The sequence below is a fragment of the Nuphar pumila genome, chromosome 13 (genome assembly GCF_984573655.1).
Source record: "Nuphar pumila chromosome 13, dmNupPumi1.hap1.1, whole genome shotgun sequence".
Lineage (NCBI taxonomy): Eukaryota > Viridiplantae > Streptophyta > Magnoliopsida > Nymphaeales > Nymphaeaceae > Nuphar > Nuphar pumila.
Window position 1 is genome coordinate 34682353 of NC_143261.1, and position 14285 is coordinate 34696637.

The window sequence follows — 14285 nt, forward strand, 5'->3', positions numbered from 1 at the left end:
AATGGCTGACATAGATCCTCCACCTCCACCCCCAGTTCATCCACGTCCTCTACGGGAATACTTCATTCCCACAGACTATGTTCAGGCATCCTGCATTCGGAGACCCAATGTAGGAGCGCCTCATTACGAGATTAAGGCCAGCGTTATTCAGATGCTTCCATCCTTTTATGGCCTTAGTCATGAAGATCCCTACAGACATTTAGATGAATTCCTCGAAATCTGTTCTACTGTTAAGATACAGAATTTCGATGATGATGCTTTGAGGTTGACTCTATTCCCCTTTTCATTGAAGGACAAAGCCAAGTATTGGCTAAAGTCCTTAGATTCTGTAGAAATAGAGTCCTGGGATCAATTGCAACAGGAGTTTCTTCAGAAATACTTTCCCATTGGTCGTAGGAACCAATATTGTAGAGCCATCACTAGCTTTTCAGAGTTAGATGGTGAGCGCTTTCATGAGACCTGGGAGAGAATGAAGGATCTCCTCAGGAAATGTCCCCATCATCAGGTGCCGAAATGGCAACTGGTGCAGAGCTTCTATGATGGATTGTCTGACAAGAATCGTCAGATGATCGACTCTTCATGTGGAGGGACATTCATGCTGAAGAGCGAGGATGAAGCATGGAGGTTATTTGATACATTGGCCGAGAATTCCCTTCACCATGCTTCGGGCTCTCATTCGGATAGAGCCACACCCAGCATTCAGAAGAAAGTTGGTGTTCTTGAGATTGGTCCATCTACTGCACTACAGTGCAAGGTAGACATGATTGCTCAGAAGCTGGACCAGCTTCTCTCAGGACCATCCACTACACAGCAGGTGTGTACTCTTTGTGCCAGTTCGGCACACGATATCACTGAGTGCCCTTCGGCATCTCAGTACCCTGAATTTGTTCAAGAACAAGTTTAGGCAGCTCAGGGTTACGTCAGACCGCCGAACAACCCATTCTTATCTACATATAATCCGGGTTGGCGTAACCATCCCAATTTTTCATGGAAGAATCCACAGTCTTCCATGCAGATGCCTATATCCTCTCAGCCAGTTTGGCAGCCATCTTTTACTCAGCCATTTCAAAGACCGAGCTATTCTCAGTCTTCTTCTTCTTCAGTCACTCCCCCGATTCAGCAGGAGTCTGCCCCGCAGACATCTTTTGAGGAGAGACTTCTCCAGGCATTCCAAGAGGTGAAAACCTCTAATCAGAACACCTTCGATAAGTGTAGCCAAATATTGAGCTCACATACGCAGTCCATTGCAAAGTTAGAGTCGCAAATGGGACAGTTAGCTGAGGCTATCAGTAAGAGACCTGAGGGTACATTACCGAGTCAGGCTGTCATGAACCCGAAGGGCAAGGACAAGATGACTGGAGGCCTGTTTCATACTGAGACACAGCAGCAGGCCAAATCTGTTATGACCCTGAGGAGTGGACGTGAGTTTCATGTCGAGAGTAGAGAGAGAGATAGTAGAGAGAGGATAGAGGAGCCAGAGACCATTGTTTCACCTACGTCGGCTCAGCCTTCATTATCATCCCCATCCCCATCTTCATCTTCATTATCATCATCATCTTCATCTTCAGTGCAGAAGAAGGATAGGAGTGAGACTTCTCACAAAGAGAAGGAACCACCCGAGTATATTCCCCCACCACCCTATCCCAAAGCATTAGAGTCTCCTGGATATAGAGGGAAGCAAGGTGCGAAGATCCAGAACATGCTTGACATATTCAAGCATGTGCAGATCAACCTACCTTTGCTCGATGTGATTCAGCAGGTGCCGACATATGCCAAATTCCTGAAGGAACTATGTACGCAGAAGCGGAAATCTAGAGAGAGAGTTCCTAACAGGGTCCATCTGACTGAGCAGGTGAGTTCAGTACTTCAGCATCAGACACCCCAAAGCTCAAGGACCCTGGAGCCCTGATCATTGCGTGTACCATAGGGAACATCCGGATAGAACGGCCATTGCTCGACCTTGGAGCAAGCGTGAACATTTTGCCTGGATATTTCTTTGATTCTTTCGGGCTAGGAGAGATGAGATCGACTCCGATTACACTGCAGCTGGCAGATCGTTCCGTCAAGGTACCGAGAGGTGTTTTGGAGGACGTGCTAGTTAAGGTGGATGACTTTTATTTCCCAGACGATTTCATTATTCTTGATATGGAAGGAGTAGACAGCCAGCATCAGACTCCGATCATCTTAGGCAAACCATTCTTGGCGACTGCCAATGCGTGCATCAATTGTAGGACTGGAGCCATGGATCTCTCATTCGGCAATAGGAAAGTCAAGCTGAATATTTTCAATGCCACGATGGGACCAGCAGGAGACATGCACTGCTTTCATGTAGATATTGCTCATGAGTTAGTGGAGGAGCAGCCCGAGTTGTATATTACTGAAGATTCTTTAGATCTGTACCATATAGAGAAGAATAGTGGTGTAGATAGTGTAGATGTGTCTAGAGTGTCGTCAGAGAGACCACCTTGGGGAGCTGTCAGTCAGCCTCTTCCACCACTTGCGGAGACCCCCGCCAAATCCTCGATCGAGTCACCTCCAAAACTCGAATTGAAACCCTTACCGGATTCACTCAAGTATGCGTACCTCAGAGATGAGAAGACTCTGCCTGTGATCATCTCGTCCTTGCTCACTGAAGAGCAAGAGCAGAGATTGCTGACTATTCTTCGAGAGCACAAGGCAGCGATTGGCTGGGGAGTTGCTGATCTGAAGGGGATTGATCCTTCATTCTGCATGCATAGAATTCATTGTAATGAGGAAGTCAAGTCATTTAGGGATATGCAGAGAAGGCTAAATCCCAACATGAAGGAAGTGGTGAAGAACGAGGTGGTGAAGTGGTTGGATGCCAGAATCATTTACCCTATTTCTGATAGCCAGTGGGTCAGTTCGATTCAGGTTGTACCGAAAAAGTCAAGACTCACTGTGGTTGAGAACGAGAAGGGTGAGAGAATTCCGATGAGGACCACTACAGGATGGCGAGTCTGTATCGATTATCGGAAGCTGAATGTGGCAACTAGGAAAGATCATTTCCCATTGCCATTCATTGATCAGATCTTAGAAAGACTCGCAGAGCAGAGCTACTACTGCTTTCTAGATGGATATTCAGGATACAATCAGGTAGCTGTCCATCCTGACGACCAGGAGAAGACTACGTTTACATGTCCTTATGGCACCTTCGCGTTTAGACGTATGCCGTTTGGGCTCTATAATGCCCCGGCTACTTTTCAGAGGTGCATGCTTGCTATCTTCTCGGACATGATTGATGATGTGATGGAAGTTTTCATGGACGATTTTTCAGTGTATGGCTCTTCATTTGAAGATTGCCTCAAAAAACTTACTCGAGTACTGAGTAGATGTGAGGAGACAAATCTTGTCCTTAGTTGGGAAAAAAGCCATTTTATGGTCCAGGAGGGGATTATGCTCGGACACATTGTGTCCAAGCGAGGCATTGAGGTTGACAGAGCGAAGGTGGAATCCATCTCCCGTTTGACTCCACCCACCTCTGTGAGGCAGATTCGATCATTCTTAGGGCATGCGGGCTTTTATAGGCAGTTCATAAAAGATTTCAGTAAAATCTCGCGACCGCTATGTACTTTATTGGAGAAAGATCAGCCCTTTGTTTTCGGTGAGGATTGTATGAAGGCCTTTGAGATTCTCAAAGAGGCCTTAATTACTGCACCCATTTTGAGACCTCCGGATTGGACTCTCCCATTTGAGATTATGTGTGATGCATCTGATTATGGTATGGGGGCTATTTTAGGACAACGCGTTGATAGGAAGCCCTATGTGATCTACTATGCTAATAGAACTCTGTCTGATGCTCAGATGAATTATACTACGACAGAGAAGGAGCTACTTGCAGTAGTTTTCGCATTGGATAAGTTCAGGTCCTATTTACTCGGTTCGAAAGTGGTTGTCTATTCTGACCATGCAGCATCGAAATATCTTTTGAATAAGAAAGACACCAAACCGAGATTGATTCATTGGGTTCTACTACTATAGGAGTTTGATCTCGAGATTCGAGATAAGAAGGAAAGCGAGAATGTAGTAGCAGATCACCTGTCCAGACTGATCGTGGAGACCACGCAGGATCAGAGGCCGATCAGTGATTCTTTCCCCGACGAGCAGATCACGTCAGTCAGTACACCGCAGTTACCCTGGTTTGCAGATATTGTGAACTATCTGGTTTTGAGGCAGATACCTGAGCATTGGAACAAGAATGAGCGTGAGAGATTCCTATCTCAGGTGAGGCACTATTATTGGGATGAACCAGAGTTGTTCAAATACTGTGCAGATCAAATCATTAGGAGATGTGTTTCGGAGGAGGAGTACCAATCCATTCTGAATTTTTCCCATTCTTTAGCCTGTGGAGGGCATTTTAGTAGTAGGAAGACGACTGCAAAGGTTTTGCAGTCAGGATTTTAATGGCCCACACTCCACAGGGATGCTCATGAGTTCTGTAGGCGATGCCTTCGATGTTAGTAGATTGAGTACATGTCCAAGAGGGATATGATGCCCTTGCTTCCGATTTTGATAGTCGAGATTTTTGATGTTTGGGGCATTGATTTCATGGGACCATTTCCGCCTTCATTCAGAAATTTATACATTCTGGTGGCAGTTGATTATGTGTCCAAATGGGTCGAGGCTATGGCAACCAAGACCAATGATCATAGAGTAGTGTTTAAGTTCATTAAGCACAACATTTTCAGTCGTTTTGGTGTGCCACGTGCGATGATTAGTGATGGTGGCAAGCATTTTAGGAATGTATAGATAGCTTCTCTTCTGAGGAGATATTCTGTCAATCATAGATTCACCACTCCGTATCATCCGCAGACTAGTGGACAGGTTGAAGTGTCCAATAGGGAGATTAAGCGAATTTTAGAAAAGATAGTTTGTCCGGACCGCAAGGATTGGTCCCAGCGCTTAGATGATGCACTTTGGGCATATAGAACTGCATTTAAGACTCCCATTGGCATGTCCCCGTATCGCCTTGTATTCGGGAAAGCATGCCATCTTCCTGTCGAGCTAGAGCATAGAGCATACTGGGCTATCAAGAAATTGAATTTTGACCTCACCCAGGCTGGCAAAGAGAGAGCACTGCAGCTCAAAGAATTAGAGGAACTCACGAATGATGCGTATGAGAATGCCAAATTATATAAAGCTCGCACAAAAGCATTTCATGATAAGCATATTGTCAGGAAAGTGTTTGAGCCAGATCAGAAAGTGTGGCTATAAAATTCTCATTTGCATTTATTCCTAGGGAAATTGAGATCGAGATGGACAGGTCCTTACATTGTGAAAGAAGTATTTCCCCATGGAGCAGTGACATTATTCGATCCTATGACCCAAGGTACATTCAAGGTGAATGGGCAAAGATTGAAACCCTTTATTTTAGATTCCTTGCAGGATGGTGAGTGTGAGATAGTGCATCTCACGAAGGCATGAGGATTCAACCAGAGGGATGTATTATATGTACACTAGTTTATTTTTCATTTCAGTATTTTTCTTTATTCAATATTTTATTTCATAATTGCTAACTTTTGTTTTGATGTATGCAGGATGAATCTAACACTTAGTATATCAAGTTACCAGGTACAAAGAAGAGCTTTCAAAGAATTCAAAGATCAGATGAAATTCAACTTCAGAAGCTTAGAGCAGATCAGGTTGTATCTATCCTTTCTCCCATATTCTTATGGTCTTTTAGTGTATGTGCATCATATTGTTATATATTTTGTATGCCACTAGGGACAGTGTCATTCAAGCATGGGGGGGTGGTTTAGATGCACAAAAATTTCAAAAAAAAAATTTCTGACTGGTAATTAAAGTATGCATTTGAGAACAAGTTGTAGCGTATATGATTGTTTTTGGCATAATCTAACAGTTTATAAATTTTTAAGCCCCATAAATTTTTTTTTTCTGTACTGAGTCAAATAGAGTAGTTGTTTATGAGAAAATTCAAAGAAAAGATAGTATTTGATTGTTAGAAAAGTTTGAATCACTTTAGTATAAGTATGCACAGTATGTTTTGTGAAAGAAATAAGCAATGGAAAGATGTGTTTGAAAAATGAGTTTAAAAGAGTAGAGCTACGTTTAGTTGTTGATGTCTTCGTGAATCCTAGTAGTGGAACTCAGACACGAGCTGAAGTGTTTGAGTCTCTTAACGAAAAGGAACGAAGGAGATCATCTTCTTGTCTAGTTGATATATGTGGCCTTTGTAGTTCGAGTAGGTAGAATCTGAAGGGTGTTTTACACCTGGTGCCCCAAAGCCAGCTGGTTTGGGAGCCACCGATTCGAAAGCTTGTTACATGGACTGCATAGAAAGCCTAAGAGATAAAGACATTGCACATGACGAGAGGAAGACTATACGTAAACTATTAGAATAGAAGGTCTAGTGACTTGAGCAATTAAGTCCGAGGGATACTTTGTATCTAGTGACTTAAGGTTGGCCAGCCTGGGAGTCACTGACCCAAAGCTCGCTACACGGGTCACGAAAACTGACTATTCGAAATAGTGCTCATGTGAGAAGAATGCTCAAGAGAACAAATTGGAAAAAGGGTGAAAAATGAATGAAAGAAAAAGAATGTGCGGAATGAGAAAATTTTCATTGCTTAGGCATATATGTGTATTACTGTGCAGAAAATATACAAGTGAGAATAAATGAGTAAAACATGAGAATACTTGACTTTCAGAGAAAAATCATGAACTAGCTACAATATTAGAAAAGTGAAGGAAAAGAATTTTTACTGTGGTGGCATGACATTTTTAAACTGTTTTGAGAATGTCAATTACATGAAATATTTATTACAACTGCATTCTTAAGAGCCTAATATTTTGGAAAAATCATCCTCGCATTCCATTGATGTTTGTGGGTAGCATCTCTGCAAACCCTCACGAGACCTTACTCGTCCATTAGTGTAAGCTAGGGGTTTAAAGGGCTTGTTGCATACGCTAAATGCAACTGTGATTCCTACGAAAGTGAGTTAGTTTTATGCATTCATGCTTAGCATTTCTTGTCTTCGTTGCAGAGCATAATTAGGGTTTGTTAAGGGACTAACAAACATTCAAGCATGGGGGTATTTGATGATGCATGAAATGCACATCATGTTAATAAGTTTTTCGTACATTTTGTAATAAGTTTAAGGTTTTAAACCCATGTTTAGATGTATTTTGATAGTAAGGGGTTATGGTTCGAATTTCAGTAAAATCAGAGTTAAAATGAGAGAGTTATGGCTATTTCAGTGTTTAGGCATGGATTTCGAGGTGGATCGGATCCATATCCGACCCAATTAGGTTATTTGGACTTTGGATCAACCCTTAGAAAGCCCAAAACCTAACCCACACGCCGATCCATATCCGATTCAAAAAGTTTTGCAGAAAACCCCACAGAAAGTGGCGCCTAGCAAATTTTATTTTTTTAACCTTCTTTCTGAAAAATGTCCAAATTATAAATAGTTTTTTTTTAAGAACCCTAGGCATCTTTGGCTTTGTTTGGACGCCCCTTGCAGTGATTCTACTCCAGCAGCTCCTTCCTCTCCATCCTCCCACGTTTTGGCCATTGAAGACCGGTCTATGCTTGGGTTTTCAAGCATATTTCGATCCCCCTTTTGTTTTCTCTTCATTTCTTTCTTTTTTCCTTGTTGTCTTTTCACCATTTTTCTGTACTTTTGCAGGTGTAGCAGAGGTGGAGACTACTAACCTTGTGTGGGAGTGCGAAACACACCAACGAGGTGAGTCGGCCCTACCTCCATCCGGCTTTCTACTCCCTTCGATCGAGAATCGGCGCATACTCCATCTTCGGTGGATCTCCAACGTGTAGCAGCTGCAAAGGTGCTGTTTTTTTGGTGAAGTCCAGCATTCTCGAACTGTTTGGAACGTCCAACTCTAGCCACGGTCTGCTCTTCTTCATCCCCTCGGTCGTCGGATCTTCCAAGAGGTAGGTCTTCTTCTTTCTTCTCTTCTAGCTAAAACCGAAATTGAGTGTTTGATTTTATTTTTTATTTTCTGTGTGTTTCTTATTTTTCTTTTTGTTTCAACCTTAGATTATATTTCGTGCATAGGCCAGCACGTTAGATTAGGTTTATTTGTTTGATTGATTTATTGGAATCGATTTTTTTAGATTTTTCAACCAAATCATGAAAATCGGCTAGATCTGGGACATCCCGCTGCTGCTGTGATCTGCCTCTGAGGCTGCAGATGTTGGCGCTTCTGCTGCTGGTACTGGGGTCATTGATTTTGATACTGCTGCTGCTGGTTGTTGTTATACTGGTTCTTCTTTGAAGGTGGATGGAATTTCTTTCCACCTTGGTGCTTCTGAAACTAACGCTTTTTAGGCCAACTCTTTTGGCCTTGTTGCTACTGACTTCTGAAAGGTCGCGTCCCTTGCAACTCAGACCAATCTTGCTCCAACAATGAAGTTGTCTCTAAAGCCTCATCAACTGTCGTCGGGGCATGATGATGCATGAAATGCACATCATGTTAATAAGTTTTTCATGCATTTTGTAATAAGTTTAAGGTTTTAAACCCATGTTTAGATGTATTTTGATAGTAAGGGGTTATGGTTCGAATTTCAAAAAAATCGGAGTTAAAATAAGAGAGTTATGGCTATTTCAGTGTTTGGGCACGGATTTCGAGGTGGATCGGATCCATATCCGACCCAATTAGGTTATTTGGACTTTGGATCAACCCTTAGAAAGCCCAAAACCCAACCCACACGCCGATCCATATCCGATTCAAAAAGTTTTGCAGAAAACCCCACAGAAAGTGGCGCCTAGCAAATTTTATTTTTTTAACCTTCTTTCTGAAAAATGTCCAAATTATAAATAGTTTTTTTTTTAAGAACCCTAGGCGTCTTTGGCTTTGTTTAGATGCCCCTTGCAGTGATTCTACTCCAGCAGCTCCTTCCTCTCCATCCTCCCACGTTTTGGCCATTGAAGACCGGTCTATGCTTGGGTTTTCAAGCATATTTCGATCCCCCTTTTGTTTTCTCTTCATTTCTTCCTTTTTCCTTGTTGTCTTTTCACCATTTTTCTGTACTTTTGCAAGTGTAGCAGAGGTGGAGACTACTAACCTTGTGTGGGAGTGCGAAACACACCAACAAGGTGAGCCGGCCCTACCTCCATCCGGCTTTCTACTCCCTCCGATCGAGAATCGGCGCATACTCCATCTTCGGTGGATCTCCAACGTGTAGCAGCTGTAAAGGTGCTGTTTTTTTGGTGAAGTCCAGCATTCTCGAACTGTTTGGAACATCCAACTCCAGCCACGGTCCGCTCTTCTTCATCCCCCCGGTCGTCGGATCTTCCAAGAGGTAGGTCTTCTTCTTTCTTCTCTTCTAGCTAAAACCGAAATTGAGTGTTTGATTTTATTTTTTATTTTCTGTGTGTTTCTTATTTTTCTTTTTGTTTCAACCTTAGATTATATTTCGTGCATAGGCCAGCACGTTAGATTAGGTTTATTTGTTTGATTGATTTATTGGAATCGATTTTTTTAGATTTTTCAACCAAATCATGAAAATCGGCTAGATCTTCATCTAGCCGATTCTTCAAGTTTGTCATAGGTGTTCTTGGTGCTGTTTTGCAGAAAATTCAATTATAAAACTTCATGTTGATTCATCTTATTCGTGGATTTGATTGTGTCTTGTTTGCTTTCAATTTTGAAAAAGAAAAAAAAAATCGTCTACATTTATTCTAGCCGATCTTTGCATTTTCATTAAAAGTGTGTGTTTATGTTGGTAAATCGTGTGGTTGCTGTGTGTTTTGGATATTAACAGCAGCATAAAGTTGTGTTAGTTCATCTCATTCGTTTAGGATAGTTCTAAATAATTGTTTTTATCATCTTGTGTTTTTGGTGTTTTGAATCTATTGAAAACAATTACAAAAATCGAATTTTCATTTCTTGATGTTTCTAAATAAATTCCAGCATAGTGCTGTTCATGTTTGCATTTGTGTAATTAGGAGTTCTTTTTATTATATTTTAATTTAGTTTTATCAAAATAGTGGTTACTTAGTAAAATCGTGTTTTGTTAGTTTATGTTTTTATTTTATTGGTCTTCTTCTTCCCCAAGGTGGGGCGGCAGCCATTAGAGCTCCCATTGAGCTCTAGGCTATTTTTGATAATTAGTAATTGCAATTAGTTAGGTTTAATTTAGGTTGTCTAGATTCAATGTATTATGGTTTTCTTTCCTAGCCGTTTTTAGGGATCATTTAGGTAAGTTTTGGAATTAGGTTAGCATTTACTTTTAGGAAATTGTGTTTTTCAAATTAGATCTTTTCATTACTCTAGATAGATTTTAAATTCTTTAGTTTAAATAGCCTCAATTAGTGTAGACGATTTTTTTTTGAGAAGGGAGGCAATTAATACATTGAAATTTGGAAAGTTTTGGAAAGAGTAAGTTTTAAAAATCGTGTAGGGTATTTAAGGAAGGAATTAAGTCTTGATTGCTTTTTAATAGGGAGTTACGAATGGAGCTTTGAAAAGAGATTTTGAAAATCAATTAGATTTCCAAAGTCGGTGTGTATGGTTTCAAGAAAGAATTAATTGCATTTAATTTCTTGTTTCGAAAGCCAAAATTGTGTATCTATCTAGGTTGGACGGTTTGACTTCTCCAAAAAGGAATTAATATCCATTAAAGATTTTCACTCACCTTGGGTTTGGAAATTACATTGATCCAATTTTCCAAATTAGATTTAAAAGATAATTACTGTTGTAACTTCCCATTAGAAGGACGATTTTTGGACTTCTCCATTTCCAAAATTATCTTTGAATTTTTATTGGGTGCCTATCCTTCTAACCGACCTTAGTCAAGTTAACCCAACCTCCACCTAAGTCAACCGAGCCTTAGCCCAAGTCAAAACCCTAGATTAAACCTAGTTGAGTCAAACCTAATCCCTACCTAACCCAACTCGAGCCTAGTCAAACTTAACCCAAGCTTAGGTCAACCAAAACCAAGACCTAACCCTAGTCAAGTCTTAGTCCAACCTAAGGTGAGTCAAGACCAAGCCTAGCCTAAGTCAAAGTCAAGACCAAACCTAGGTTGAGTCAACCCTAGTCCAAGTCAAACCTAATCTAGGTCAAATCTAGGTCGAGTCAACCTTAGTTCGAGCCCACCTTATCCAACCTAACTCAAGCCAAGCTTAGTTGAGTCAACCGAGTGAACCCTAACCCTATCCTTGTTCTTTAGTGGATTTAATGTCATTTAGATGTTATTTATTTTGATTTTAGGTTAAGTAGTTTAGTTATTTGATTTAGTCTAGTGTAGAAGTGTGTGTGCGTGTATTGTATTTGTTTCGTGTGTGTGAGCTGTGTTTTGTGATTGTTTTATTGGTAGTTAGTTATTATTTAACTTAGTAGTTCGAATTGCATTCCCTTGAGTAGCGTAGTTGCATTTGCATCGTTAGTCAACGTAGTTTTAGTCACAATTTGCTTATCGTATTTTGTTCGTCATGCATTTAGCGTAATTATAATATTCATCTGCATATACACTGTTATACAGTGTCATTTAGATTGCATTAGGTTTAATTTGCTTTCTATAGTGTTTAAATAGACTCATAAAGTGAATAGTGCACTCAAACAAACACCTGATTTTTGCCCTGTCGCACAAGCGTTATTTTCTGTGCAAAAATTTCTTGTTTTCCAAAAATTCTTTTTCTGTTCACTTTAGTGGCGTGTTATCTGACTGCATACCAAATTTCAGCTCTTTCATAGTTGATTTGGTCTGATTTTTAAACGTTTTGCGAAAACCGCTTTTTCTGGATTTTAAATTACAGGACTTTCGATATCCTGATTTTTCCCAGATTTGAAACGCTTATATCTGGAGTTCCAGATATCGTTTTTTCATTCTGTAAAAACTGTCAGATTGTTTAATCTGTCAGTTGCCGAACAGAATAAATTTCGGAAAAATCGGACCTCGTTTGCTCTGTCAAACAGTGGTTTTTCGATAACCTATCAGAAAGCTATTTTGCACTACTTAGGGGCAATTTTGTAATTTCCTTAGTTTCGGCACTTTAGACCTGTTTTCAGTAGTTTCTGCATTTTAGGAGCTGCATAATCATCATACAGCATTAGTAAAATTAATTTAGTTAATTTTAGAATTAGGTTAGTATTTTATTTAATTATTGTCTGATAAGTAGCATTTGTTTTATTATTTTCGTAAAATTAAAATTAGTTTTAGTTATTGTTTACATTGTTAGATTAGAAAACTAACTTTGTATTTCTCTGCATTTTTAGGTTGAAAAGCATATTTAGTTTCCAGGGTTATTATCCAAGTGCGAAGAGTGCATAATTGGCGAAAAGACGGAAATACCCTTGGTGTGGAGCAGAAGACTTAGTGCTGTTTCATTTTCATTTTAGTGATTAATTGTAGTTGTATTAACTTTATAATTGTAGATTGACATTTGTAATTAATAAATTAAATTTTCTAAAAAAAATATCTTGATTAATTCCTGTTCCCTGAGGATTCGACCCGTACTTACCACTTTGTGGAAAGTCGGTTTTTATACTTTTGGTTGACGATTTTCCAAAGTTTTATTGCAAATACTTGTTTTAAAAATATCATTTCAAAATATCAACCAGGGCACGAGTGTATACCTTCATGCGTAAAATAGGCTTTAGTCCACGAGCGAACTTCAATGCTCGATCCTTCTCAGTAGCATAAAGGTTGGGACAATATCTCTCGAGACTGCAGAAATGAGTAACATATTCCACCAATGTAGAATTTCCTTGCTGTAGGTTAAGGAATTCTTGCATCTTTTTGCTCTTTTTGTGAGCCAGAAAATACGTTGCGAAAAAGGTCTCCACAAACTGCTCCCAGGTGACTGGCTGGTTCTCGAACTTGATCTCCCAGGTGGTAGCCCACCACCACTCAGCATCCTTTCAGAGACGATGTTATCGTCACGAAATTTTTCTCGTCTTCCCTTCCCTGCGGAAGAGAGAGGGAAATGCTTTCGCGATTCAAACTTGACCGGATTTTGGAAAATGTTTTGAAATACTCCTCTCCGTTTTGAAAATAGCGGGAAAATCCATGGGATGGTGCTCGACCTGTCGTTACGAGGTTCGACCGTTCCTGCCGCCTTCAACAGGGGTAATCAAACCAAGGACCAAAACTATGCTTGACTTAGCGAAATTATCGAAGTTATGTTCTATCCTATATGCGCAGAGAATTCAGGCATGTGCTATGAGACTTTGGAAAATGTAAGTTGGAAAACATGATGTATGCTCAGAAAACCTTTGGAGTTGAAAGATATTTCTCAGGGAAAAGGTCAATTTCTCAGGAAACTCATATGAAAAAGGGTTTTTGAAATCATGAGAAAGCTCATAAAGATGTGGGGAAATCATGAATAGTTGAAAATCCTGGGAAAATAGAAGTGATTCTTGAGAAAAAGGTGAACATTTGAAAAGGGAAACACCTCAGGAAAACTCGGACTTTGAGAATTTTCTTAGGAAAATGATGGAAAATTTATAGGAAAACTCATGGGAGAAGAAAAAAACTGAACTTGGGAAATTGAAATCCTGGGAATCTTACCCTTGAAATACTTGGAAATCGATTTTGATCTTTGAGAAAGGTGAGAGACTTCTTTTGAAAATCTTGAGAAAATAACCTTTTCCATGGAAAACTGTGAAAAAACTTGACTTGGGAAAACCGATTTTGGAAAATCCTTAAAGTTTCTTGAGAAATTGATTTCTTGAGAATGAAACTTTCTTAAGAAAATCATGAGAAAACCAATGATTTCATGATGCAAATGATATGAGTGAACGAATGCACTTTGAAAGATTTTCTAAGAAATTTGTTGGAAAAATGTGTATTAAGTCGAAATAAATCCTTCACATATTCTGACTGTGGCCATGAATATGTTCAGAGTTTAATTGATTTAATGCACAATACTTTGAAAATATTAGAAATATGATGTGCATTTTAAGATAGCCTAAGAGTGTAGGCTCAATGTGACTAGTAGAAAGATGATGGATCTGGGTCTCGTCCATATTCTGACTAGGGCCGTAAATATGGATTCCACCGAGTTCATCAACTCCCTAAGAGTTGGTGCACATGCCATTCATGTACATCCATAGTGCTTTTGAAATAAAATGCATGAATCACATAAGCAGGATATTGCATGAATTCAAACTATATAATATGCATCCTAGTCTAAGCAGAAAATTAAATCTCTTATTCCAAAATTTACATTATTACATCACTAAATAAATGAAATAAATGGAATTGCAGACTTCAGCTCCTTCCTTTGAATGTCCCTGCCAAGCTTGAAATGGGGTTAGCTCAAATATGTGGGTTTTTCCAA

General features: G+C 39.8%; 1 non-coding gene across 1 annotated transcript; it reads right to left on the reverse strand.

Moving 5' to 3' along the window:
* Window positions 1-402: 402 nt before the first annotated feature.
* Window positions 403-507, reverse strand: LOC149818257 (small nucleolar RNA R71). The gene has a single exon (XR_016427533.1). It is a non-coding gene; the product is annotated as a small nucleolar RNA R71 (small nucleolar RNA).
* Window positions 508-14285: the final 13778 nt, after the last annotated feature.